The 25,193-nt window shown below is 42.8% G+C and overlaps 1 protein-coding gene across 3 annotated transcripts in view; it reads left to right on the forward strand.

Moving 5' to 3' along the window:
* Nucleotides 1-4,061: 4,061 nt before the first annotated feature.
* KLHL32 (kelch like family member 32) overlaps nt 4,062-25,193 on the forward strand; it is a 252,386-nt gene continuing 231,254 nt past the window's right edge. For 2 of the 3 annotated variants that reach the window (XR_012883182.1, XM_075862186.1), the window contains exon 1: nt 4,062-4,295. The gene's annotated coding sequence lies outside the window, so the exon portion shown is untranslated. The remainder of the gene's footprint in view (nt 4,296-25,193) is intronic. The other variant, XM_075862185.1, reaches the window with a different exon arrangement.

Raw genomic sequence — 25,193 nt, forward strand, 5'->3', positions numbered from 1 at the left:
GATCTGGTGTGGTTGTCGTCTAGGAACTTGTGTCTCAAGGTTCCGTCCAAGAAGTTTGCTCCCCGGTTTATTGGGCCGTATAAGGTCATTGAGGTCCTCAATCCTGTCTCCTTCCGGCTGGAGTTACCCCCGTCTTTTCGGATACACGACGTGTTTCATGCCTCCCTCCTCAAACGCTGCTCCCCGTCCTTGGCTCCCTCGAGGAGACCTCCTGTTCCCATCCTCACCCCGGAGGGGGTGGAATTCGAGGTGGCCAGGATTGTGGACAGCAAGATGGTCCAAGGCTCCCTCCAGTACCTGGTCCATTGGAGAGGATACGGGCCCGAGGAGAGGACTTGGGTACCCGCCCGGGATGTTCACGCTGGGGTATTGGTCAGGAGGTTCCACCTGCGTTTCCCCAGTAAGCCAGGTCCACTTAGAAAGGGTCCGGTGGCCCCTCATAAAAGGGGGGGTACTGTAAAGGATCTGCCAGGCACTGCGGGGTTAACTCCCAGAACTAATCAGTCAGCACCTGAGAATACATCCCTGAGACTGACTCCTGCTTCCACCATTCAGGCTGGCAGGCTTAGGAGTGGGAGAGCCTATCGTAACCTGGCCAGACTCAGCTAGCTCCCGCCCTCGGTCTATTTAAGCCTGCACTTCCTGTCCCTCGGTGCTTGTTATTGCTTTGGTTTCCTTCCTTGTGGTTCCTGGCCCAGCTACAGCTCCTGCTATTTTTGATCCTGCTCCATACCGACCCTGGCTTACCGACTACTCTTCTGCTTGTCGTTTTGTACCTCGCACACTCCTGGCTTGACTCGGCTCGTTCACCACTCTGGTTGCTCACGGTGTTGCCGTGGGCAACGGCCCCTTTTCCTTGCTTGTGTTCCTTGTGTGTTTGTCGTGCACTTACTGAGCGCAGGGACCGCCGCCCAGTTGTACCCCGTCGCCTAGGGCGGGTCGTTGCAAGTAGGCAGGGACAGAGTGGCGGGTAGATTAGGGCTCACTTGTCCGTCTCCCTACCCCCTGCCGTTACAAAAAGTGTCAAAACAAATAACACATACACATATATGGTATCCCCACGATTGTAACAACTTGACCAATAAAATGAACACATTAATTAAACCGCCGGATGAACGGCGTCCAAAAAAAATGCAAAAAATAACGGCAAAATTCTCTCTTTTCTCCCATTTCTCCCATATAAAATAACAATTAATCTATAAGTCCTATGTACCCCAAAATAGTACTAATGAAAACTACACATTGGCCCGCAAAAATCAAGCCCACATACGGCCACATCGATGGAAAAATAAAAAAATTACGGCTTTTGGAATGCGGCGATGCAAAAACAAGTAATTTTTTTCTAAAAGGGCTTTTATTGTGCAAACGTAGGAAAACATATAAAACCTTTACATATTTGGTATCCCCGTAATCGTGCCGACCCATAGAATAAAGTTAACATGTTTTTTACGCTGCATAGTAAACGGCGTAAATTTATTACGTGAAAATTAATGCTGGAATAGCTGCTTATTTTTAATTCTCTCCTAAAATAAAGTTAATAAAAGTTAATCAATATATTGTAAGCATCTAAAAATGGTACAATTACAAAATACAACTCGTCCCGCAAAAAACAAAAAAACAAGCCCTTATACGGCTATGTCGACGGAATAAAAAAAAAGTTACGACTCTTGGAATGCGACCGTGATAAAACAAAAAATAATCCTTGGTCATTAACGCGCAAAATGGCCCGGTCATTAAGGGGTTAATTGTATATAATGACTAGTGTTCTTAGCATGAACATGTAATACAGCTACAATGTTTACTTGCTACTCAAAGTACACAGGAAGATTAGGCCCCTCAGCAGGGGGCGCTGGAAAAAGCAAAAAGTTGCAAAATTTTTGCTCAAATTGAGAACTTCGCAAGCCAGTAAATTGGGGTAGATGGTAAAATAAATGCACCTCATAGTCTCCACTTCTCGTCTGCAATGGAACTGCACCAACTGTCAAATGTCCACTCCCACCACATCAGTTTAACCTTCCTGCTTTTCTCCCACTAGCTACCAGTATGACATCCTATTGGATACCGTGGCAGCAGTTCCACCAATAATTACAAGGAGCTTGGATACAAGAGGGATGGGAGGACAGCCTGGACCAAACAGACATGGGGGAATATACAGATGCAGTCAGACCACATCAGAACAAAGGAGATATGGGGACCACAGAAGACGCTCACTCTCACTATACACAGGATGAGATATAATGAGGCAAATACATATATGGACAAAAGTATTCGGACACACCTCTTAATCATTGAATTCGGATGTTTAATTTAGTCCCATTGACACAGGTGTATAAAATCCAGCCCCTAGCCATGCCATCACCTTTACAAACATTTGTGAAAGAATGGCTCGTTCTAAAGAGCTCACTGAATTCCAGTGTGGTACTGTAAAAGGATGCCACCACAGTAACAAGTCAGTTCATGAAATTTCTTCCCATCTAGATATTCCACGATCAACTGTGAGTGGTATTATTGCAAAGTAGAAGTGTTTAGGAACCAGAGCAACTCAGCCACGAAGTGCAGACCATGTCAAGTTACAGAGCGGGGTTGACGAGTTGTGAGGTGCATAGAGCTAAAAAGTCACCAACGCTCTGCTGACTCAATAAATGCAGAGTTCCAAACCTCCTCCTCCAGCATTACCATCAGCACAAAAACTATGCGCCAGGAGTTTCATGTCATGGGTTTCCAAGGCCAAGCAGCTGCATGCAAGCCTTACATCGCCAAGAACAATACCAAGCATCGGATGGAGTGGGGTAAAGCAGCCACCAATGGTATCTGAAGCAGTGGAATCTTGTTCTATGAAGTGGTGAATCACACTCATTTATCTGGCATTTTGATGGACAGGTCTGGGCTTGCCAAAAGCCAGGAGAAAGTTACCTGTCAGATGGCTTTGTGCTAACTGTAACGTTTGGTGGAGGGATAATGCTATTGGGTTATATTTCATGGGTTGGCCTTGGCTTCTTAGGTTTAGTGAAGAGAAATCCTAATGCTTCAGCATACCAAGACATTATGGACAATTGTATGCTTCTAACTTTGCGGGAAGAGTATCCCCAGTGAACTAAGCAAGGTTCATAAAGGCATGGTTGGGTGAGTTTGGTGAGGAAGAACTTGACTGGACCAGGTCCAAAAATAGTGCCTAACCTCACAAATGCTCTTCTGGATGAATGGGCAAAAATTCCCAGAGACCTACACCCAAATCTTATTAAAAAAAAAGACTTCCCAGAACAGTAGAACCTATTTTTTTTTTTTTACTGCTAAAAGGGGGCCAACTACATATTAATGCCTATGGATTTAGTATGGGATGTCATAAAAGCACCTGCAAGTCCAATTCTAAGCCTAGTTTGTCCATATAGTGTATGTAACAATTTAAAGGGGTCGTACGACCTACTTACAGCATGAACATAGTGAGAAGATGGGAATCGGTGATCATTTAAGGATGAAGTCTATGAGACAGTTGTATTTTTGGAGCTTTTGCATCATCTTTATTAAAACAAATCTTTAGGAGCAGGAGCGTTCTGAAACTACAACAGGGCAATTCCTCTTCATCTCTCTGTTGTTAAATAGTCTATAGTCTGCAGATGGGCTGACAATGAAGGCCTTGGAATTCCCAATATAACATTACATTATCAGACCCCCCTGACCCCCCCCCCCCCCCCCCCCCCCCCGCTGCTAGACAGAAGTCTGATTATAGGATAAAGGCAATTACTATTTAAGAAATATCCCAATATATTCATGAGAACTAAACCAAATACGGACCCATACCCATAAATATTATTATGTAGTAGTGTGATTATTTTGTAAACACAGATGACATATGATCCTCACACATGAATTGTGCTTACACTGCCATCTTTCCAGCATCACATTTCAGTAAAATGGTGCAATGCTATAAATACAGTTCCATAAATCCATCACACCTCTACTTTCCATGCTAAAGCCTCCTGCAGGTGTAGGACAGTGTAAATGGTGAGTTGCCTGCTGTTAAAGCTCATGTGACATACCAGGGGACAGATCCAGCACCAGCAGCAAGGACAGCCTGAGCATCACAAGGAGGAGGCGGAGGAGGAGCTGCCTGCTCCAGACAATACAATCAGCACTACTGCATGTATACTCCATCCACATCTCTGTGCACCGCATACATGTCACTGTGCCAGTACACAGGCCAGGTCCAGCCTCTGCCATCTCCAAGGACGGGCACCAAGAGCCTCAGACACCCTGCTGCTGGCATCCCTGCCTCTTCCATCTCATGCTGACAGAAGGTGAGCCCTGGTGTTGCTATTGACAGGTGCCCTTTCCCAATTCCTCCTCATCCTTGACCTTGCTGATCATTATAATGCATCACATACATGCCAGTTGTTTTGTTTTCCACAATATGAGGTTGCTGTTTATTTGGGAGGAGGTGACTAGTAAGAGGTGCTGTACTTTAAATGGGCATGTAATATCCAGCCTGGTTACCAGGTGCTTGCATAAGTGCCAGCTGGCTGGCAGCTTCTTCCTTCAGTTTCCAGGGGTGAAGCATTTCAGTACTGAAGTGCCTGAGTTGTGTCTTTCTTGGGTCAATGTGCAAGCAAAGGAAACATGTTTTGTTGTTGTGCATTTAGTATTCTACTGCAGGTCCACACTGCTGCCTTGCCATAAATCTACTGGTCTAATCTGCAGAGAAGACTAAATGCTCATTTATGTGTATGAGCAATGTGTATTATAGTTACAGTTGTACTGTGGGTGGTTAATTCTGTGTAGACCAGAAAAAGCCAAGTGTATGACATCATCGGCTGCGCTTTACAGAACATGGAGCCACACTGAGAGCAAATATTACTGGAACAGAAAAGAAATGTTCTGCCACTGGCCTATTGAAGAATAAATACCTCAGCAGGCCGATCCACAAACATGGAATCTAGATTGTACTGATTTCACAGAATACGCTAGAAGGAGCGGGCATTGCTGTCATTTCACATGAATTTCAGATCCACATTTGGTAATAGTCCAATAAATATAAAACTCCAGTCTCGGACTATAAAGGCAGGGAAATGTGATCATGTGCTTTCATGCATTAGCTGGAAATCTTTTTATAGCTTTCCATGTATGAGAGAACATTCATCAGATAGCAACATTAGCAGGGACAAATGATGTGCCCATGCTGAGACTCTGAAAGATAATCACACTTCTGTCTGGAGCTTTGTGGAGCTTTTCAACTTCTTCGCTGCTGTATATGCCATGATTATATGGTAAAATGTATACGCAGAATTAAAAGCTCAGGAACTATAAAGTCTTATTTTTTAGTGAGGATATGGGAAACTAAAAAATAGCTCCTATTGAATGTGTAATGGTTTATTTCTAGTGCAGAAGGAGTTTGGTCCAGAGACGGACATACCATAGGTGCAGCTGCACAAGGGCCCAGATTGTATGGGGGCCCACTGTTACTTTAAAAGCAACTAACATCTTCCCACTGTCTGCTAGATTGTACACAACGGCAGGGCAGGGCAGTCCTTTGCCTTTTTGGGGCCCAGGGTAAGGGTTAAAGGTGCCCCCCCTGCACTTCACAAAAATCATCAATGTTATGAGAATTCTACGGTACATAATACGTAAAAAAGAAATGTATGAATGCCATAAAACTTTACTATTCACTGTCCTCAGCTAAAGAAATAAATGATCAAATGAACAGCGTGGGTGTGCCCCCAATTATTTACCCAGTCCCAGCGCTACATAGCCCGGACTGATTCCACTAGAGCAGGTAGACCAACAGTGTGGGAAAAAATAAGGTTAACCAGCAAGGCACTAGTTGAGGATTTGTGTGTGGGGGGGGGGACGGACGGACGGACCCAATGCTGTCCGTTTGATTAATTAATTTGATGAGCACATGATAGGCTTAGATACAGGGCCCCAGCAGACAGTATCACATTTGCTATTCTCAGATACTGGGTCTCAGCAGACAGTATCACACATTAAAGACTTAGATACAGGGCCCCTGCAGAAATAATCCACATGATAGGCTTAGATACAGAGCCCCAGCAGACAGTATCACATATGATAGGCTTAGATACAGGACCCCAGCAGATAGTATCACACATAATAGGCATAGATACAGGGCACCAGTAGATAGTATTACACATAATAGGCTTAGCTACAGGGCCCCAGCAGACAGTATCACTTTTGCTAGGCTTAGATACTGGGCCCAAGCAGAGAGTATCACACATTAGAGGCTTAGATAAAGGGCTCCAGCAGAAAGAATTCACATGATAGTCTTAGATATTATACTTACCCTCCCCGCTCCTGATTTGGGTTCTCTTTGGCTCAGCGCTCGGTCCTGTTATTTCCTGTTTACTGACAACATTGTATAATATTTCTGTCCACATAAAATAGGTCACGGACACAGTGTTATAGTCTGTTTGAAGTCTAAGTTGCATTCATAGATTGGGTGTTTTTTGATTACTGGGTCAAAATGCATTAACCCCTTCCCACAAAAGGGCGTGACTGTACGTCCATGTTAAGGATAGCTTAATGCAAATAGGCGTACAGTCACTTGCCATCTGCAGCAGGTGTCGGCTGTAATATACAGCTGCCAACTCGCTGCAATGTAGGAAATTAGAGCTAACAACAATCGCCACCGTTTAACCTCTTAGATACCGCGATCACTAGCGACTGCGGCATCTAAGTGGTTGTCAGAGAGAGGGGACTCCCTTTGTACCCCATCGGCCCCTCGCGAGCTATCGCGGGGTGCCGATGGTTGCTACGGCAACCAGGAAGGCTGTCAATGGCCTCCTGGTCCACCATGTATGGAAACCAAAGGCAGGACCTAATAGAATGTCAGGTAAAAAATTACAGTTACAATACACTTCACTACATATGTAGTGCAGTGCATTGTACAGGGGATCAGATGATCAGGCCTTCAAGTCCCCAAGTAAATGTAAAAACAAAAACAGTAAAAAAAAGTAATTTAAAATGTTTTAGAAAAATAAACAAAAGTTTTAAGTAATAAAAACAAGAATCGCCTTGTTTCCCTGATCAAGTCCTTTATAATTGAAAAAATTATAAAAACTATACATAATAGTTTCACCTCACAGGTAAATGCCTCGGAGATGAGGAAATTTTAGGGCCTTGTGCTGCTTATAGCGCTATTAAAGAAGTCAAAGATTAGGCAATACTGGAGCACAGATAGCTTCTGTATAACGCTTACTTGCTATCCCGATGTGCAGATCAGTTTGGAACATTCCTTCTATTTTAAATAGTAATTATCAAGGCCCTAATATTTGGGAACCGGGGAGGGCCCAGGAACGTCTGCTCCAAAATGTAATTATCTCCACTGGAAGCGAGGCTGCCTTATTATAGCAGGGCAACACTTTCTCAGTGAAGTTCCCCAAACTTCAAACAAGGGAAGGACCCAAAGAAAGTTCAGAGTGTGTTTCAAAAAGGGTATAAGAAAGGTCACCATTTATCAGTGCGACACCTGCCCCCAAATAAACTGACCTGTGCATAAAGCATTGGTTCAAAGCGTACCACACCAATCCATGTATTATTGATTTTATTATTCATTCACCCATTATTACATCACCCTATTATGCCCTGATGTACTCCCCAAAGCTTACAATTTCCCCCCACATTATGAGCTGAAACAAAGCTACCCAAACAAAGCTACTACCAAGCAAAATCTGCACTCCAAAAGCCAAATAACAGTCCTTCCGAACCTGGCAGTGTGCAGAAACAGCAGTTTATGACCACATATGGGGCATTACTGTACTCTGGAGAAACTGCTTAACAATTTATGAGGTGTGTATCCCCAATGGCACAAGCTGGTCACAACATATTGGGCACTGAAACGGTATATATGTGGGAAAATGGCAATTTTCAATCTACGGCTATTATGTACTTATTTCTGCGAAACACCTGTGGGGTCAAAATGCTCACTATACCTCTAGATTAATTTCTTGTGGGATGTAGTTTCCAAAATGGGGTAATTTTTCGGAGGTTTCCACTGTACTGGTACCTTAGCCCAATGCAACATGGTGTCCAAAAACTAATCTTGTAAAGTCTCCACTCCAAAGGCCAAATTGCGCTCCTTCCCTTTAGAGCCTTGCTGTGTGTCCATATAGCAGTTTATGACCTCATCAGTATTGCCTTACTCGGGAGAAATAGCGTAACAAATTTGGGGTGCCTTTTCTCCTGTATTCCTTGTAAAAAAAATTGAGCTAAAACGAAATATTATTGGAAAAAATGTCGATTTAAGTTTTTATGCCCCAATTCTAATAAAATAAATAAAAAAACAACTTGTGGGTCAAAATGTTCACTACACCCCTAATTTAATTCCTTTAGGGGTATAGTCTCGGAAATGGAATCAGATCTGGGGAATTACCACTGTAATGGTAGCTCAGGAAGCTCTGCAAATACGACATAGCACCCAAAGACCAATTCAGCAAAATATGCGCTCAAAAAGCCAAATGGCGCTCCTTCCCTTCAGAGCCCTACCGTGTGCCAAAACAGCAGTTTGCAATCACATATGGGGTATTGCTGTACTCGGGAGAAAATGCTTTACAAACGTTGAGGTGCATTTTTTCCTATAGTCCTTGTCAAAATGGAATAATTTTCAGCTAGAACTACATCTTATTGTGAAATGGTATTTTTTTTTATTTTCATGTCCCAATTCTAATAAATTCAACAACAACCTGTGGGGTCAAAATGCTCACTATATCCCTAGGATTCTTCAAGGTGTGTAGTTTACCAAATAGAGTTACCTTTCAGGGGTTTCCACAGTACTAGTACCTCAGGGGCTCTGTAAATGCAACATGGCGCCCAGGAATCAATCCAGCAAAATATGCGCACCGACATCCAAATGGAGCTCTTTCTCTTCTGTTTTCATATTTACGGGAAATACCTGTGCGCCCAAGTGACCTCCCCGATGATCACTTAGGCGCGGAAGTTTTCCGGCTGCTTATTCTTACACCTAGGACAGGTGTTCACTTGATGCTTGTCATCCCCACAATAGAAGCAGAGACCATTCTTCCTGCAGAACTCTCTACTTTGTTGGGGGGACACGGAGGCCCCGAGTTGCATAGGTACCTCCGAGTCTTCCGTGGAAGAACGAAGCAACGGAACCTCGGGAGGCATCATGGGGGAGTCAGAGGAGAAAACACATAAACGTTCACGTTGTCGTTCCCTGAGACGTCGGTCAAGTCGTACCGCTAAAGCCATAACCTGGTCTAGGGAGTCAGAAGAGGGATAGCTAACTAGCAGGTCTTTCAGGGCGTTCGACAGACCCAACCTAAACTGGCACCTTAAGGCAGGGTCATTCCACCGAGAAGCTACACACAACTACTTCCGAAAGTCATAGCAATACTCCTCAACAGGTCTCTTACCCTGACGTAAGGTCACCAGCTGACTCTCGGTAAAGGCAGTCCTGTCAGTCTCGTCATAAATGAGTCCGAGAGCAGAAAAGAAACGATCAACGGAGGAAAGTTCAGGGGCGTCAGGAGCCAAGGAGAAGGCCCATTCTTGGGGCCCTTCCTGGAGCCGGGACATAATTATACCCACCCGCTGGCTCTCAGAACCTGAGGAGTGGGGCTTTAAACGAAAATAGAGCCTACAACTCTCCCGAAAGGAGAGAAAAGTCTTCCGGTCCCCTGAGAATTGGTCAGGCAACTTGAGGTTGGGTTCAAGAGGTGAGGTGAGGGGCACTACCATGGTAGCATCAGGCTGGTTGACCCTCTGAGCCAGGGCCTGGACCTGTAGGGAGAGACCCTGCATTTGCTGAACCAGGGTCTCAAGGGGCTCCATAGTGGTGTGAGGGACCAGTGTAGAGTAGGTATATGGGCTTGTGATTATGTAATGACAGGGATAGGGAAACAGACAAGTGAACCCTAATCTACCCGCCACTCAGTCCCTGCCTACTTGCAACGACCCGCCCTAGGCGACGGGGTACAACTGGGCGACGGTCCCTACACTCAGTAAGTGCACGACAGACAACCAGACAAGGAAACACAGAACAAAGGGAAACGGGGCAGTTGCCCACGGAAAAACCGTGAGCAACAAGAGTAGTAAACGAGCCGAGTCAAACCAAGAGAGTACGAGGTGCCAAACGCAGAGCAGGAGAGTAGTGAACTAGCCGAGTCAAACCAGGAGTGTACGAGGTACCAAACGCAGAGCAGAAGAGTAGTCAGTAAGCCAGGGTCAATACGAAGCAGGGACAAGTAGTTCAAGAAGCTGCAGCAGGGCCAGGAAACCAACAGAGAAGAATCACAAGCAAGGAGGAAAAGGAAAGGCAGGTATAAATAGACAGAGTGCAGGAGCTAGCTCCATCTGGCCAGGCTGTGATAGGCTCTCCCACTCCTAAGCCTGCCATCCTGAGTGGTGGAAGATGGAGTCAGTCTCACAGACATAGAAGCAGGTGCAGACTGATTACCTATGGGCGTGGATACAGAAGCTGTGCCTGGCAGATCCTTAACAGTTATGCCATCTGTAGAACCTAGATTATTCCATCAGATTGCGAATTGTGATTCCAAAGTCCCATGGAAGAGGGCTTTACACTACTCCAGTTGATATTCTGTGGCCACTAATCCTGGAAAGCTTAATCCACATAGTTTTTATGCAATAATGATGTTTTTAGTTGTATTCTGGATTTTTTTTGTGAATATTGCAGTTGAGAACAGATGATTTGTTGGTTCTACTTGCTTTAGTACTCTACGGGCCCATTCTGTGGGTTTGTTTGACCTACTTCACTTTGACCTAACCAGGAGTTTTGGCTCCTAGCAGGGCAGAAGTTTTAAAAACTAAGAGCTGAAATAGCTGTATCCAATAATATGAAGTCATGTCCACATATAGTATATGTATAAGATCATGATCAAATGACATTATATCCATTTAGTAACACATCGCAAATGTTTTTGTAATTTTTTTTATATGTGTTTAGAGTCAGTTTAATCTAAAAGCATCATTGTCCTTTATTTTGATGATGGTGTATGGCTGCCTAGATGCAATAAACATGTCCTATATGACATGGTTTATAGTAAATTTATGTCAATAGGCATGAATTAAAAAATGTTTTCCTTTTTCTAATATAATGTAAAATATACACCAAAGCACAATGTGTTGCACCACCACAACATAAGCAAATAAAACTTTCTCTTGGTCTCCTCCACTGGTGCAGTATAAGTCTGGTTTGTTATGTCTGTACAGCATGTACTCAACTACATTAGCGTAAATCATAGTAATAAATCCCCTTGTAGAGCTTTAGAGTAGAAAAAATATACTGCTATCTTTCAAATATTCCAGAATGAGCACAGTTATAAGATAAACAAGCAGATGACCCTCACAAATACAACAATATCTATATCCTTTCGGCTTGAATAGGCAACGTTATGTGTGTACATTATGTATTTGATTATATAAATCCAGACAAGGTATTTATAAATTTGCACCTGACAGATATCAGAATCAGTTGCAGATCACATTGTCTCAGCAGTGCAGCCTCAGGCTTAAGGCCTGTAAGGCTATGTTGACATCATATCCTCATCAACTTTCAGCTTATGCGCCAGGAAAGCACCTGCCACACACATAGAACGTATCCATAGGACCTCATTGACCCAATGTATGCTAAAAGAGTGTCCTTTTCTGACTGGTATAAAATATTGATGTACCTATGTATATGTATTTATTTTAAATAGTCCAAAAACATGTCAGCGACTATTTGCTCAAAAAGTTATATGGGAAAGGCGTTACTTTAGGAGCATAACTGATAATGCTTTTTTTGAGAAACTGGCTGATTCTAGAAAGTTATCACACAGTTTTGCTAAATAATGATAACCTTTGTCTTATCAAATCTGACCCTGTTTTTGAATAGAACGCTTTACATTTCCATATATAAGAATTTGGATGTAGAACCTCTTTCATGGTATGAAGTTCTGAATTTCAGTTTTGATTGATATCTTAGTGATCTCCTAATCCATCCAAGTTTTACTGACCAGAGTTTCTTTCTAAGTAGATAATGTAGATCTCTTCTTTCGGTAGCTCTTGTGACTTGCCATATTAGCCGACCAGACATGACATGGAATGGGTATGAAATGCCTCATGCTTTCAATTCTTATCTTCCCATGACTATAAATGAAACAGTTCTGCAAATACAATGTCAAAAGGTTATCCCAATGGAATAAAATATTTCTTACAATTTGTCCAAAAGTGGAATTTCACATAAAAGTGTATTGTAATAATTTAAAAAAAAATAATTGTAAAAAATGTTATCTGTATTAGATATCTGTGTTAGATAGGCTTACTACGGTTAAATACCTGCGGTGTCATAAAAGGATATATGGGAATATGGAAATGAGGTTAAGCAGATCATTAGAAGCCGAGATGTCGACTCAGTGTGGAAAGAAATACTGTTGTAAGAAAGGAAACAACACCTCCGCATTAAATTGCCAGCATGAGTATTTACAGTACTCTACCATGCACTTTGCATAATGACTTTGAAGTCCTGTTATTAAACTCGGATTTAATATTGTTTATAGAGGTTGCTAATGAAGAGGAGATGCTTATTTGTGGAGTGTTCAAGCAATTATCATTTACTACAACTAAGGCCTAATTCACACGAGCGTGTCCGTTTTGCGCGGATAAAAAACAGCGTTTTCCTGCGTTGCTGTTCCGTGTGGCATCCGTGTACGGTGCGCGTCGTCACACGTTTTTTTACATCAGCAAAAAAAACCTAAGCTTTTTTTATTTTTCCCTCATCATTTCTTTAGCAACTGGTGCGTGAAAAACACGGACAGCACACGGATGACGTCCGCGTGCTATCTATTTTTTTCACGCACCCATTGACTTCAATGTGAAGCGCAAAAAACGCACAAGAATAGGACATGCAGTGAGTTTCACGCTGCGTGAAAAACACTAAATGGCCCCATTGAATTGCATAGGTCCGTGTGACGTCCGTTGATTTAACGCGCGTAACACGAACTGGCTCGTGTGAATAAGGCCTAATGCTGATCCAAGAAAATGTGTCGATGGGGTTTCCCGAAAGACATTATTAGTGGCCATGGAGAAGGCTCCCCAAGAGTATAGGTGCTCTGGAAAAATAAATCCTTGGTAATTACTTTAAGCATAGGCAATATAAAAATATCAGCGGATTAAAATGTTTTACATTTCTTAAGCAGTTCTCCCCTTCCAGAAGAATCATTTATAAAGCATTTATCCTTCAAAATTTCAGTTTATTGTGTTATTTTATGTGTATTTGGGTAAAGCTCTTACATTTTGAATATGTGAGGTAAACAGATTTTACTGCCTGCGGAGATTGTCGGTTAATGAAGCTACTAATACTACGGTACTCTGTATATCTACTTACCGATGTAGAGGAGCTGAATTTATCACTTTACTCTTTTTTTTGTCCACTGTGTTCTGCGTTCCCTTGTAGAATCACAAATTTATATTCTTTATATTATATATCATGATACTCAGCTCTGCTACATCCGTGTAAATATCACGCAATTGTTATTATTTGTATATGAAATTATATTTATAAATAAATACTTTTTTTTTTTGCAAGTGTGAGTTAGGAGCAAATTCTAAAATGGGAATAGATTTCTGGTAACATTATTCCATGATGTTCTATGCGAAAAGCATCTCATGCTGACCAGGATAATCTGTGTTGACCTGAGGGATCAAAGTGTATGCAGGCTGCCTGCAGGTGGATGTTTTGTATTAGCACAAACCATGCCTTGTTCTCCACAGGTAAAGTATTGCTGTAAAGGGCATCATTCTGAAGTGTATCATCTTTTTGTAACAATTATTTGCATGCTGTCCCTATGGGATATCCATGACTTTCATTGTTTGACTTTAAGAGAGTGCATCAGGTGCCAATATACAGAGTGAAGAATAGAATTTCTATGAACATTGATTACATGGCGGCTGTTACCAGTCAGGGAATGTCATTTCCAAAATTGGCCATTGTGATCTAAGCAGGTTAAACACAATAATCCCATAAACGGCATAATCCTGATTGTTGTTTGTTAAGATGATGATTTTACATATTTTCAGAATGTCGTGATGTGTGTCATAGGTGAGTAAGCTTCTTACTTTAAAGAGTAGCTCCAGTTATGATCTATACAGTTCCAGCAAAACCCCCTGAAACCCCCCTAAAGCAATTGCACTATAATTAACAATTTTTTTTTATAGATTTTCACAGTTACTAGGGGAGAATATCTTTATAATACGGCATCTGATGGGACATACTGTCAGATTTATATGGAGGTACAGTAGGGTAATTTAGACTTCTATGGTGGCAGGATTGCAGGACTCCGGTTGTATGGAGGGATATTATAGCAGTGTACATGAGCCCTGAGAGTGATTCTTTTCAGACTATGGTACGCATAAGCCTTTCGCAACTAAGCGTTTATTGTTTGTTTTTTTTCTTTTAACTCTTTGGCGCAAAAATGACCTACATGTTGTATGATCATCTTGATTGACAGCTGGGCTCCTTATAAATGCTCAGATCCCGGCTGTTTATCCTTAGATGACAGTGGCATAGCGTGGCTGACAGAGGGAGTCCCCTCCCTCTGTCAGCCCAATGATGCTCTGCAATTCAATCTTGGGCCACCGATAGGTTGCTATGGCAACCGGAAGCCAGACAAAGGCCCCAGGTATGCAATAAGCATAAGGCATGGCCTAATAGGTTGACTGTCAGTGTAATAAAAACAAGCCCACATATGGCTCCGTCAACGGGAAAATTTATAAATTTACAATGCTTTCGGAAAGTCTTCAGACCCTTACAATTTTTTCACATTTTGTTATATTGAGGCCTTGTGCTAAAATAAAACCAAAGTTTTTCCCTGTCATTCTGCATTACCCCACTTTGACAAAGTGAAAACAGAATGTTAGTAATCTTTGCTAATTTAATGAAAAGGAAAAACTAAAATATTGCTTTGACATAAGTATTGAGACCCTTTACTCAGTACTTAGTTGAAGCACCTTTGGCAGCAATAACTGCCTCCAGTCTTCTTGGGTGTGATGCCAAAAGGTTTGCACACTTGGATTTGGGGATTTCTGCCATTCTTCTCTGCAGATCCTCTCAAGCTCTGTCAGGTTGGATGGGGATTGTTGGTGGACAGGCATTTCCAGGTCCCTCCAGAGATGTTCAATTGGGTTCAAGTCAGGGCTCTGACTGGGCCGGGGGTGGGATTTAAGTTTTTAACAACAGGTTCCTTGTTTTTCGGACGAAGACATCCGGTGGGGGGGTTCACTGTGTTTTGCGGTTGAAAATGATTCTAATAATAAAATAAAACAATTAGGATATTCCAAATACCCCCTACATTAAAGTGGACTCTAAATAAAGAAATTCCCTGTCCAGAATGTTTTAGTGTGGATTGCCACACTATTTATATAATTATATAAGCGTACAGACCTACCCACACATTATATTAAACTCATCCATTACGTATAGGCCTATATGCGCACATTCAATATCCTAAGCGTGCTCAGCCCATTTAGTTAGCATGTGCACATAAGAAGGGTGGAGGACAGTGCGGAGTGCGCAGTAAGCCGCAACAACTCTCCCGGCTAATGCACAGATACGGCGCCAGGAGCAAGCTCAGTATATATATACAGCACCAGAACAAAGCTCAGTACATATATACAAAACTAGAACCAAGCTCAGTACATATATACACAACACCAGAACCAAGCTCAGTACATGTATACAACACCAGAACCAAGCTCAGTGCATAAATACAGCACCAGAACAAAGCTCAGTACATATATACAGCACCAAAGAAAAGCTCAGTACATAAATACAGCACCAGAACAAAGCTCAGTGCATAAATACAGCACCAGAACAAAGCTCAGTACATATATACAGCAACAAAACCAAGCTCAGTACATATATATATATATATATATATATATATATATACATACATACACAGCACCAGAACAAAGCTCAGTCCATATATACAGCACCAGTACAAATACAGCTCAGTATAGAGATAATTAGCAAATTTAGTTTAACCCCTGCCATATATGTTTTTACGGCATAAAACTACAGCTCCCAGTATAGCCAGAACGATGGTAAGGATATTCTGGGAGATGCTGTTTCACAAAAAAGAACGATACACACATCATCTCGCTGCAGATCATACAGTGACTACAGTACTGAGCAGTCACAGGGAGAATAAACATATAAACATTTACATTTAGTGACTCTCCGGGAACGACTTCTCAGATTCTAGTCGTTCTCTTTACTTTTCCATCTGGTCCAGAACTCTATGATGCCTCCTGGCCATGACCCATTTCTGCGGAAATGGGTAAATTTGCTACTCAGATGTCTTCGGAAGCTCACTTTTTTAACATTTCGGCACCTATAAATGAAGAGCAAATTCTTATGGTACCACACTCTATGCCCCCAAATATAATAGTATCATACACTGTGTCCCCGTATATAATAGCGCTACACACTGTGCCCATGAATAAAATTGTGTCAAACACTGTAAAGTAATGCACCACACACAGTGCCCCCTGTAGATAGTCCCCTTCATAGAGCCCTCTGTAGATAGTTCTCCCCATAGAGCCGTCTGTAGGTATTACCGTTCCCTGGAAACAGGGCCTCCTGTAGCGTTGCCTGTAGATAGTGCCCCCTGTGGCATTCACTGTAGCATTCCCTGTATAGTGCACCCTGTAGCGTTCCCTGTATAGTGCCCCCTGTAGCGTTCCCTGTATAGTGCCCCATGTAGATAGGCCCCCCTGAGGCGTTCCCTGTGGATAGAGCCCCATGTGGCGTTCCCTGTAGATAGGGCCCCCTGTGGTGTTCCCTGTAGATAGGGCCCCCTGTGGCATTGCCTGTAGATAGAGCCCTCTGTGCCCCTGTGGCGGTCCCTGTAGATAGGGCCCCATGTGGCGTTCCCTGTAGATGGGGCCCTATCTACAGGGAATGCCACATGGGGCCCTATCTACAGGGAACACCACATCGGGCCCTATCTACACGGACCGCCACAGGGGCACAGGGGGCTCTATCTACAGGGAACGCCACAGGGGTCTCTATCTACAGGAAACGCCACAGGGGGCCCTTTCTACAGGGAACGCCACAGGGGGCCCTTTCTACAGGGAATGCCGCATGGGGCCCTATGTGGCATTACTCTGTAGGTAGGGCCCCCTGTGGTGGTCCCTGTAGATAGGGCCCCCTGTGGCATTCCCTGTAGATAGGACACCTTGTGGCGTTCCCTGTAGATAAGGGCCCCCTGAGCCATTCCCTGTAGATAAGGGCCCCTATATAGGGGACATACTAAAAATAATGAAGAAAAAGCATGAAGAAAAAGAATGAACAATATTAGTAATGGGCGAAAATATAAAAAAAGATATGAGTTTTTTATGTTTCGAAAACATGGAATGAACAGATTTTCTTTGTAGTTAATGAGAAAATAAAAACAAATTCCATAGAAACAGATGTGTAAAAATGTTTACTGTGCTTGATAGACCTGGAATGAACAGGATATAAGTGCAGTTTATAAGGGAATGAACACATTCCCTTATAAACTAAACATATATCATGTTCATTCCAGGTCTATCAAGCACAGAAAAATAATTATGCATCTGTTTCTATGGAATATGTGTTCATTCCACTATAAAATGCACTTATATCCTGTTCATTCCAGGTCTATCAAGCACAGTAACTTCCTAAGGCGTCTGTTTATATGTAATTTGTGTTTATTTCCTCATTAACTACAAAGAAAATCTGTTCATGCCAAGTCTACCGAACATAAAAAATTAATTATGCCCTTTTTTATATTTTCTTTCCATTAGTAATAATGTTCATTCTTTTTCTTCATTCTTTTTAGAATGTCCCCCTATATAGTTCCCTGTAGTTAGTTCCCTATATTCTTCTGTAGTTCTCGTTCCCTGTATAGTCCCCTATGTAGTGCCCTATAGTGGCCACAGTAGAAGAAAAAAAACAACACATTTTCTTACCTGTCCCGTTGCCGCGCCATCCTCCAGCAACGTCAGTCCTCCTCCATCGGAATGATGCATCGGCGCGATGACGTCATCGTCATTGCGCCGACTGCATCATCACTAAAGCGCCGAATGGCGAGGCATCATGTGCCTCGCCAGGGCAGCGCTCGTCAACTCAATTGCATCCGCGACCTAAGGACGTGGATACAATTGAGTGCAGGGGACCGGACCGGTTCCGGCTTCTCGCTTCACCCGGTTCTGCAAACCGGCTGTCATTTTAACAACCGGTTTGGGAGAACCGGGGCGAATCGGCCGGATCCCACCCCTGGACTGGGCAACTCAAGGACATTCACTGTGTTGGCTGTGTGCTTAGGGTCATTGTCTTGTTGTAATGTGAACTTTCGGCCTAGTCTAAGATACAGAGCACTCTGGATCAGGTTAAGATTAATAATATCTCTGTACTTTGCTCCATTCATCTTTCCCTCAACCTTGATCAGTCTCCCTGTCCCAGCCGCTGAAAAACACACCCGCAGCATGATGCTGCCACCACCATGCTTCACTATAGGGATGGTATTGGGCAGGTGATGAGGAGTGCCTGGTTTCCTCCTGACATGACGCTTAGAATTGAGGCCAAAAAGTTCAATCTTGGTTTCATCAGACCACAGAATCTTGTTTCTCACAGTCTAAGGCCCCATGCACACGACCGTAAAAACTCCCGTAATTACGGCCCGTAATTACGGGCCCATAGACTTCTATTGGCCACGGGTACCTCCCCATATGCTAACGGGAAGGTGCCCATGCCGTTGAAAAAGATAGAACATGTCCTATTTCAGGCCGTAATTACGGCACGGGCAGCCCATAGAAGTCTATGGGGCTTCCGTAATTACGGATGACTACGTGTGTGCACCCGTAATTACGAGAGCGTTGCTAGGTGACCTCAGTAAATAGTCACTGTCCAGGGTGCTGAAAGAGTTAAACGATCGGCAGTAACTGTTTAAGCACCCTGGACAGTGGCTACCGATCAGAGTATAGATAAAGCTGTAAAAAAAAAAGACGTTCATACTTATCCAGAACTCCCTGCTTTTTCCTCCAGTCCGGCCTCCTGGGATGACGTTACAACCCATGTGACCGCTGCAGCCAATCACAGGTCAATCACAGGCTGCAGCGGTCACATGGACTGCCGCGTCATCCAGGGAGGTCGGACTGGATGTCAGGAGAGGGACGCGTCACCAAGACAACGGCCGGGTAAGTATGAGTTTCTTTTACTTTTATTACGGAAAGGGCTGTCCCTTCTCTCTATCCTGCACTGATAGAGAGAAGGGCTGTCGATTAGTGCAGTGCAATTTTGCAGCCAAAAACGTGCCCGTAAATAAGGGTGGAATACGGGTGACACCGGACCCGTATTTACCGGCACGGGTCCGTAAATACTGGTGCAATACAGGTCGAATACGTGTGACCAAGGACCCGTATTTACGCCAGTATTTACGGGTGGAAAAAAACACGGTCGTGTGCATGAGGCCTAAGAGTCCTTTAGGTGCTTTTTTGCAATTTCCAGGAGGGCTTTCATGTGTTTTTTGTTTTTTTTTATTAAGGAGAGGCTTCTTTCTGGCCACTCTGACATAAAGCTCAGATTGGTGGAGTGCTTCAGTGATGGTTGACCTTCTGGAAGTTTCACAAAATGTACCACAAAATGGTGCCATTTAAAATTACAACTTTTCCTGCAAAATACAAGCCCTCATACATCTACATGGATCAAAAAATAAAAAAAGTTATGGCTCTTGGAATTCTCCAATGAAAAAATAAAAAAAAATTACTTGGTCTATTACGTCCGGGTGCGGGGGGTAATGTTTGGAGCGTGCTCTCACACTGAGCGCGCTCCATATGCTGCGGGTGTCGGCTGTATGTTACAGCGGACACCCGGGAATAACAGCTGGGAGCAGCGATCGCGCTGTTCCTGGCGGGTTATCCCCTCAATCGCGATCCCCTCCGATAGCTCATCACCCCCCCCCCCACCACAGTGAGTTCAGGGGGTGACAGAAGCCTGTAAAAATGACGATATACTGCAATACATTAGTAATAAAGTGTGCAAAAAAAAAAGTGAAAAAAGTTTTTAGTAGTGTAAAAAAAAAAATATAATATTAAAAGTTCATAAAACCCCCCTTTTCCCATTTTCACACAAAAGTAATGGAAAAATAAAAAATGTAAACAAAATTGGTTTCGCTGCGTCCGTAAAAGTTTGAACTATTACAATTATTTCATGCGCACGGTGAACGCCATAAAAAATGTAAACCGCCAAAATCGCTGATTTTTGGTCAACTTAGCAGTAAAAAAAAATGTAATAAAAAGTGATCTAAAAGTTCTACATACCAAAAAAATGGTATATTAAAAACTACAGCTCGTCCTGCAAAAAAATAAGCCCTCACACCACTCAATCGGTGAAAGTTATGGCTCTCAGAATGTGGCGACACAAAACAATTTTTTTTAACAAAATGTTTATTATCAATAAAAGTAGTAAAATATAAAAAAAACTATATAAAATTTAGTTTCACCGTAAATTTAGTTAATTGTATTGAGCCACAGAATAAAGATAAGTTGACATTTTTACCTCACGGCGAAAGCCGTAAAAATGAAACCCAAAAAAGAATTGAGGAATCACAGTTTTTTCCAACTTCAGCCCGCAATTTTTTTTTTTCAGTTTCCCAGTACAGTACATGGAACGATAAATGGTACCAAAAGAAACTACAACTCCTCCCGCAAAAAAATAAGCCCTCACATCACTCTATTGGCGGAAAAATAAAAAAGTTATGGCTCTTGGAATGCGGGGAGTGGAATACGAAAATGAAAAAAAAAAAAATGGCTTCGTTCCGAAGGGGTTAAAGCCTGAAGTCAAGCTGCTATAAAAATTCTCTTGAAACAGCTAGCCCAAAGAGTGTTCTAGAGAGTGTTCACACCTGACTCAAGATTTATTTAAAGGGGTGAATTACATAGATTGTGTAGTCTTAAAAAAATACTGCAGTGTTGCAATAAAATACATCAATATACAGTGAAGGAAATAAGTATTTGATCCCTTGCTGATTTTGTAAGTTTGCCCACTGTCAAAGACATGAACAGTCTAGAATTTTTTGGCTAGGTTAATTTTACCAGTGAGAGATAGATTATATTTAAAAAAAAACTGAAAATCACATTGTCAAAATTATATATATTTATTTGCATTGTGCACAGAGAAATAAGTATTTGATCCCTTTGGCAAACAAGACTTAAAGAGGCTCTGTCACCAGATTTTGCAACCCCTATCTGCTATTGCAGCAGATAGGCGCTGCAATGTAGATTACAGTAACGTTTTTATTTTAAAAAAACGAGCATTTTTGGCCAAGTTATGACCATTTTTGTAGTTATGCAAATGAGGCTTGCAAAAGTCCAAGTGGGTGTGTTTAAAAGTAAAAGTCCAAGTGGGCGTGTATTAGGTGCGTACATCGGGGCGTTTTTAATACTTTCACTAGCTGGGCGCTCTGAAAAGAAGTAACATCCTCTTCTCTTCAGAACGCCCAGCGTCTGACAGTGCAGATCTGTGACGTCACTCACAGGTCCTGCATCGTGACGGCCACATCGGCACCAGAGGCTACAGTTGATTCTGCAGCAGCATCAGCGTTTGCAGGTAAGATCGACTTACCTGCAAACGCTGATGCTGCTGCAGAATCAACTGTAGCCTCTGGTGCCGATGTGGCCGTCACGATGCAGGACCTGTGAGTGACGTCACAGATCTGCACTGTCAGAAGCTGGGCGTTCTGAAGAGAAGAGGATGTTACTTCTTTTCAGAGCGCCCAGCTAGTGAAAGTATTAAAAACGCCCCGATGTACGCACCTAATACACGCCCACTTGGACTTTTACTTTTAAACACACCCACTTGGACTTTTGCAAGCCTCATTTGCATAACTACAAAAATGGTCATAACTTGGCCAAAAATGCTCGTTTTTTAAAAATAAAAACGTTACTGTAATCTACATTGCAGCGCCTATCTGCTGCAATAGCAGATAGGGGTTGCAAAATCTGGTGACAGAGCCTCTTTAATACTTGGTGGCAAAACCCTTGTTGGCAAGCACAACAGTTCAGATGTTTTTTGTAGTTGATGATGAGGTTTGCACACATGTTAGATGGAATTTTGGCCCACTCCTCTTTGCAGATCATCTGTAAATCATTAAGATTTCGAGGCTGTCGCTTGGCAACTCGGATCTTCAGCTCCCTCCATAAGTTTTCGATGGGATTAAGGTTTGGAGACTGGCTAGGCCACTCCATGACCTTAATGTACTTCATTTTGAGCCACTCCTTTCTTGCCTTGGCTGTATGTTTCGGGTCATTGTCGTGCTGGAAGACCCAGCCACGAGCCATTTTTAATGTCCTGGTGGAGGGAAGGAGGTTGTCACTCAGGATTTGACGGTACATGGCTCCATCCATTCTCCCATTGATGCGGTGAAGTAGTCCTGTGCCCTTAGCAGAGAAACACCCCCAAAACATAATGTTTCCACCTTCATGCTTGACAGTGGGGACGGTGTTCTTTGGGTCATAGGCAACATTTCTCATCCTCCAAACACGGCGAGTTGAGTTAATGCCAAAGAGCTCAATTTTAGTCTCATCTGACCACAGCACCTTCTCCCAATCACTCTCAGAATCATCCAGATGTTAATTTGCAAACTTCAGACGGGCCTGTACATGTGTCTTCTTGAGCAGGGGGACCTTGCGGGCACTGCAGGATTTTAATCCATTACGGCGTAATGTGTTACCAATGATTTTCTTGGTGACTGTGGTCCCAGCTGCCTTGAGATCATTAACAAGTTCCCCTGTGTAGTTTTCGGCTGAGCTCTCACCTTCCTCAGGATCAAGGATACCCCACGAGGTGAGATTTTGCATGGAGCCCCAGATCGATGTCGATTGACAGTCATTTTGTATGTCTTCCATTTTCTTACTATTGCACCAACAGTTGTCTCCTTCTCACCCAGCGTCTTACTTATGGTTTTGTAGCCCTTTCCAGCTTTGTGCAGGTCTATGATCTTGTCCCTGACATCCTTAGAAAGCTCTTTGGTCTTGCCCATGTTGTAGAGGTTAGAGTCAGACTGATTAATTGAGTCTGTGGACAGGAGTCTTTTATACAGGTGACCATGTAAGACAGCTGTCTTTAATGCAGGCACCAAGTTGATTTGGAGCGTGTAACTGGTCTGGAGGAGGCTGAACTCTTAATGGTTGGTAGGGGATCAAATACTTATTTCTCTGTTCACAATGCAAATAAATAGATATAATTTTGACAATGTGATTTTATGTTTTTTTTTTAAATATAATCTATCTCTCACTGGTAAAATTAACCTAGCCTAAAAATTCTAGACTGTTCATGTCTTTGACAGTGGTCAAACTTACAAAATCAGCAAGGGATCAAATACTTATTTCCTTCACTGTAAGTATATGGCATAAAATTATGAAAGTGGTTATGCTAAAATACGACTTTATATCATGTTTATCAAACTAGTAGTGTTTGACATCTGGGAGTTCTGAAAACAAGCCAGTCCACTGCCAGCCTGCATACACATTCAGTCTTTTGAAAAAAAAGAACATTCAGAAATTTCTCCAACTTTCATTTCAATGTGAGGCGACCTCTCCATTGTGGGCCGGGACATGCTTGTTATAAAATTTTTACGTTTCCCAACAGTTGGATCCCTCATATCGCACATTTTATTACATTTTACCAGCATATCACAAAATTTTGTGGCAACCATTTTAAATCTTAAATGTAAAATTGCCCATGTACTTATGAATGAAAGCTTCGTTCCAACCTACAAGGAAACACATTTTACACACCAACTTTTATCTCAGGTACAGAAAAATCTCAATATATATAACATGTGAGCCTGAAGCTATGTTCACATCTGCGTTCTGCAGTTCAGTTGTTCTGCTGCGTCAGAGGAGCAGAACAAGGGAATAACGGAACAAATGGTTCCGTTGAAAAACGGACACCGCCGGTTGCACAACAAACACCGCCGGCTCTGGCGGCAGGTAGCTGGATATAGGTGGGCAGCGGGATACAGACTGGTAGCAGGTAGCAGAATATGGACTGGGACCTTCGCAGGAACAAACTACAGTTAGCCAAAGTTGCTTAGGTGTCAGATGACCAGTGGGGCTGCTCTAAATTTGCACTGGGCATCTGGGATTGGTTGGGAATGATTTGGAGGGCATGCATCTTGGCTCTTTAAGGATCAGCAAGGAAGCGCACATGCACCCTATTAGAGAAGAAAAGGGCCGCAGCAGAAGGGAGAGCAGGAGCGCGGTGATGGGGAGCAGAGACAGTATGCCAGATATAGCACCACGACCAGAATGGCGGCAGCAGGGGTGAGTAACAGCAGGTATCGCCAGCAGGAACAACACATGCAGCCACCTTTACATCCAGTAAATAAATATGGTACCAGAACAAAGCTCAGTAAATAAATACAGTATCAGAACCGAGCTGAGTTTCCGAAAACTGTACCAGAATTAACCTCGGTTCACAAATATGGTACTAGAATTAAGCACAGTTGGTAAATATGGTACCAGAACTAAGCACAGTTGATAAATATGGTACCAGAACTAAGATCAGTAGAAAAATGAATTAGTGATGTCAGTGAAACCCTTGCTGTGTAATACTCATAGTTTGTATCATGTGAAACTACAGCTCCCAGTATGTCCTGAACAGTGTTAAGGGTATACTGGGAGTTATTGTTTTATACAAACAAGAATGATACATCCCATCATTTTGCTGCAGAACTTATGAGTGAATCCAGTACCGATCCAACGTAGTCGGAGGCAGAATAAACATTGACATTTAGGGACTCACAGGTGACGTCTTCTCTGTTTGGAGTTGATCTCTTTTCTTCTGCTTCTTCTGTCCCAGACTCCCGTGGCGACTTCTACCGGCCACCACTCATCTCTGCAGAGTTTGCTGCCAAGATGTCTCTGACGCCTCATAATCTTTTCGCTTTCTAACAACTCAAACTCCTCATCCTACTGCCCTCTTTTACAGTGTAACTACCTTACAAACAGCTAGCCTTCTGCCCCTTAATACAGAGGCTGCTGCTGCCCCAGTATTGTGCCTGCTACTACCCTCATACTGTGTCATGCTGTAACAATACTACCCACAAATTTTTAAATAATATTCCCATAGTTCCCTCTGTAGCGTCACACATAGTGCACCCAATATGAGTGCTGCACAGTACCCCTTAAAATAGAGT

This window comes from Rhinoderma darwinii, chromosome 4 (genome assembly GCF_050947455.1).
Source record: "Rhinoderma darwinii isolate aRhiDar2 chromosome 4, aRhiDar2.hap1, whole genome shotgun sequence".
Taxonomy (NCBI): Eukaryota; Metazoa; Chordata; class Amphibia; order Anura; family Rhinodermatidae; genus Rhinoderma; species Rhinoderma darwinii.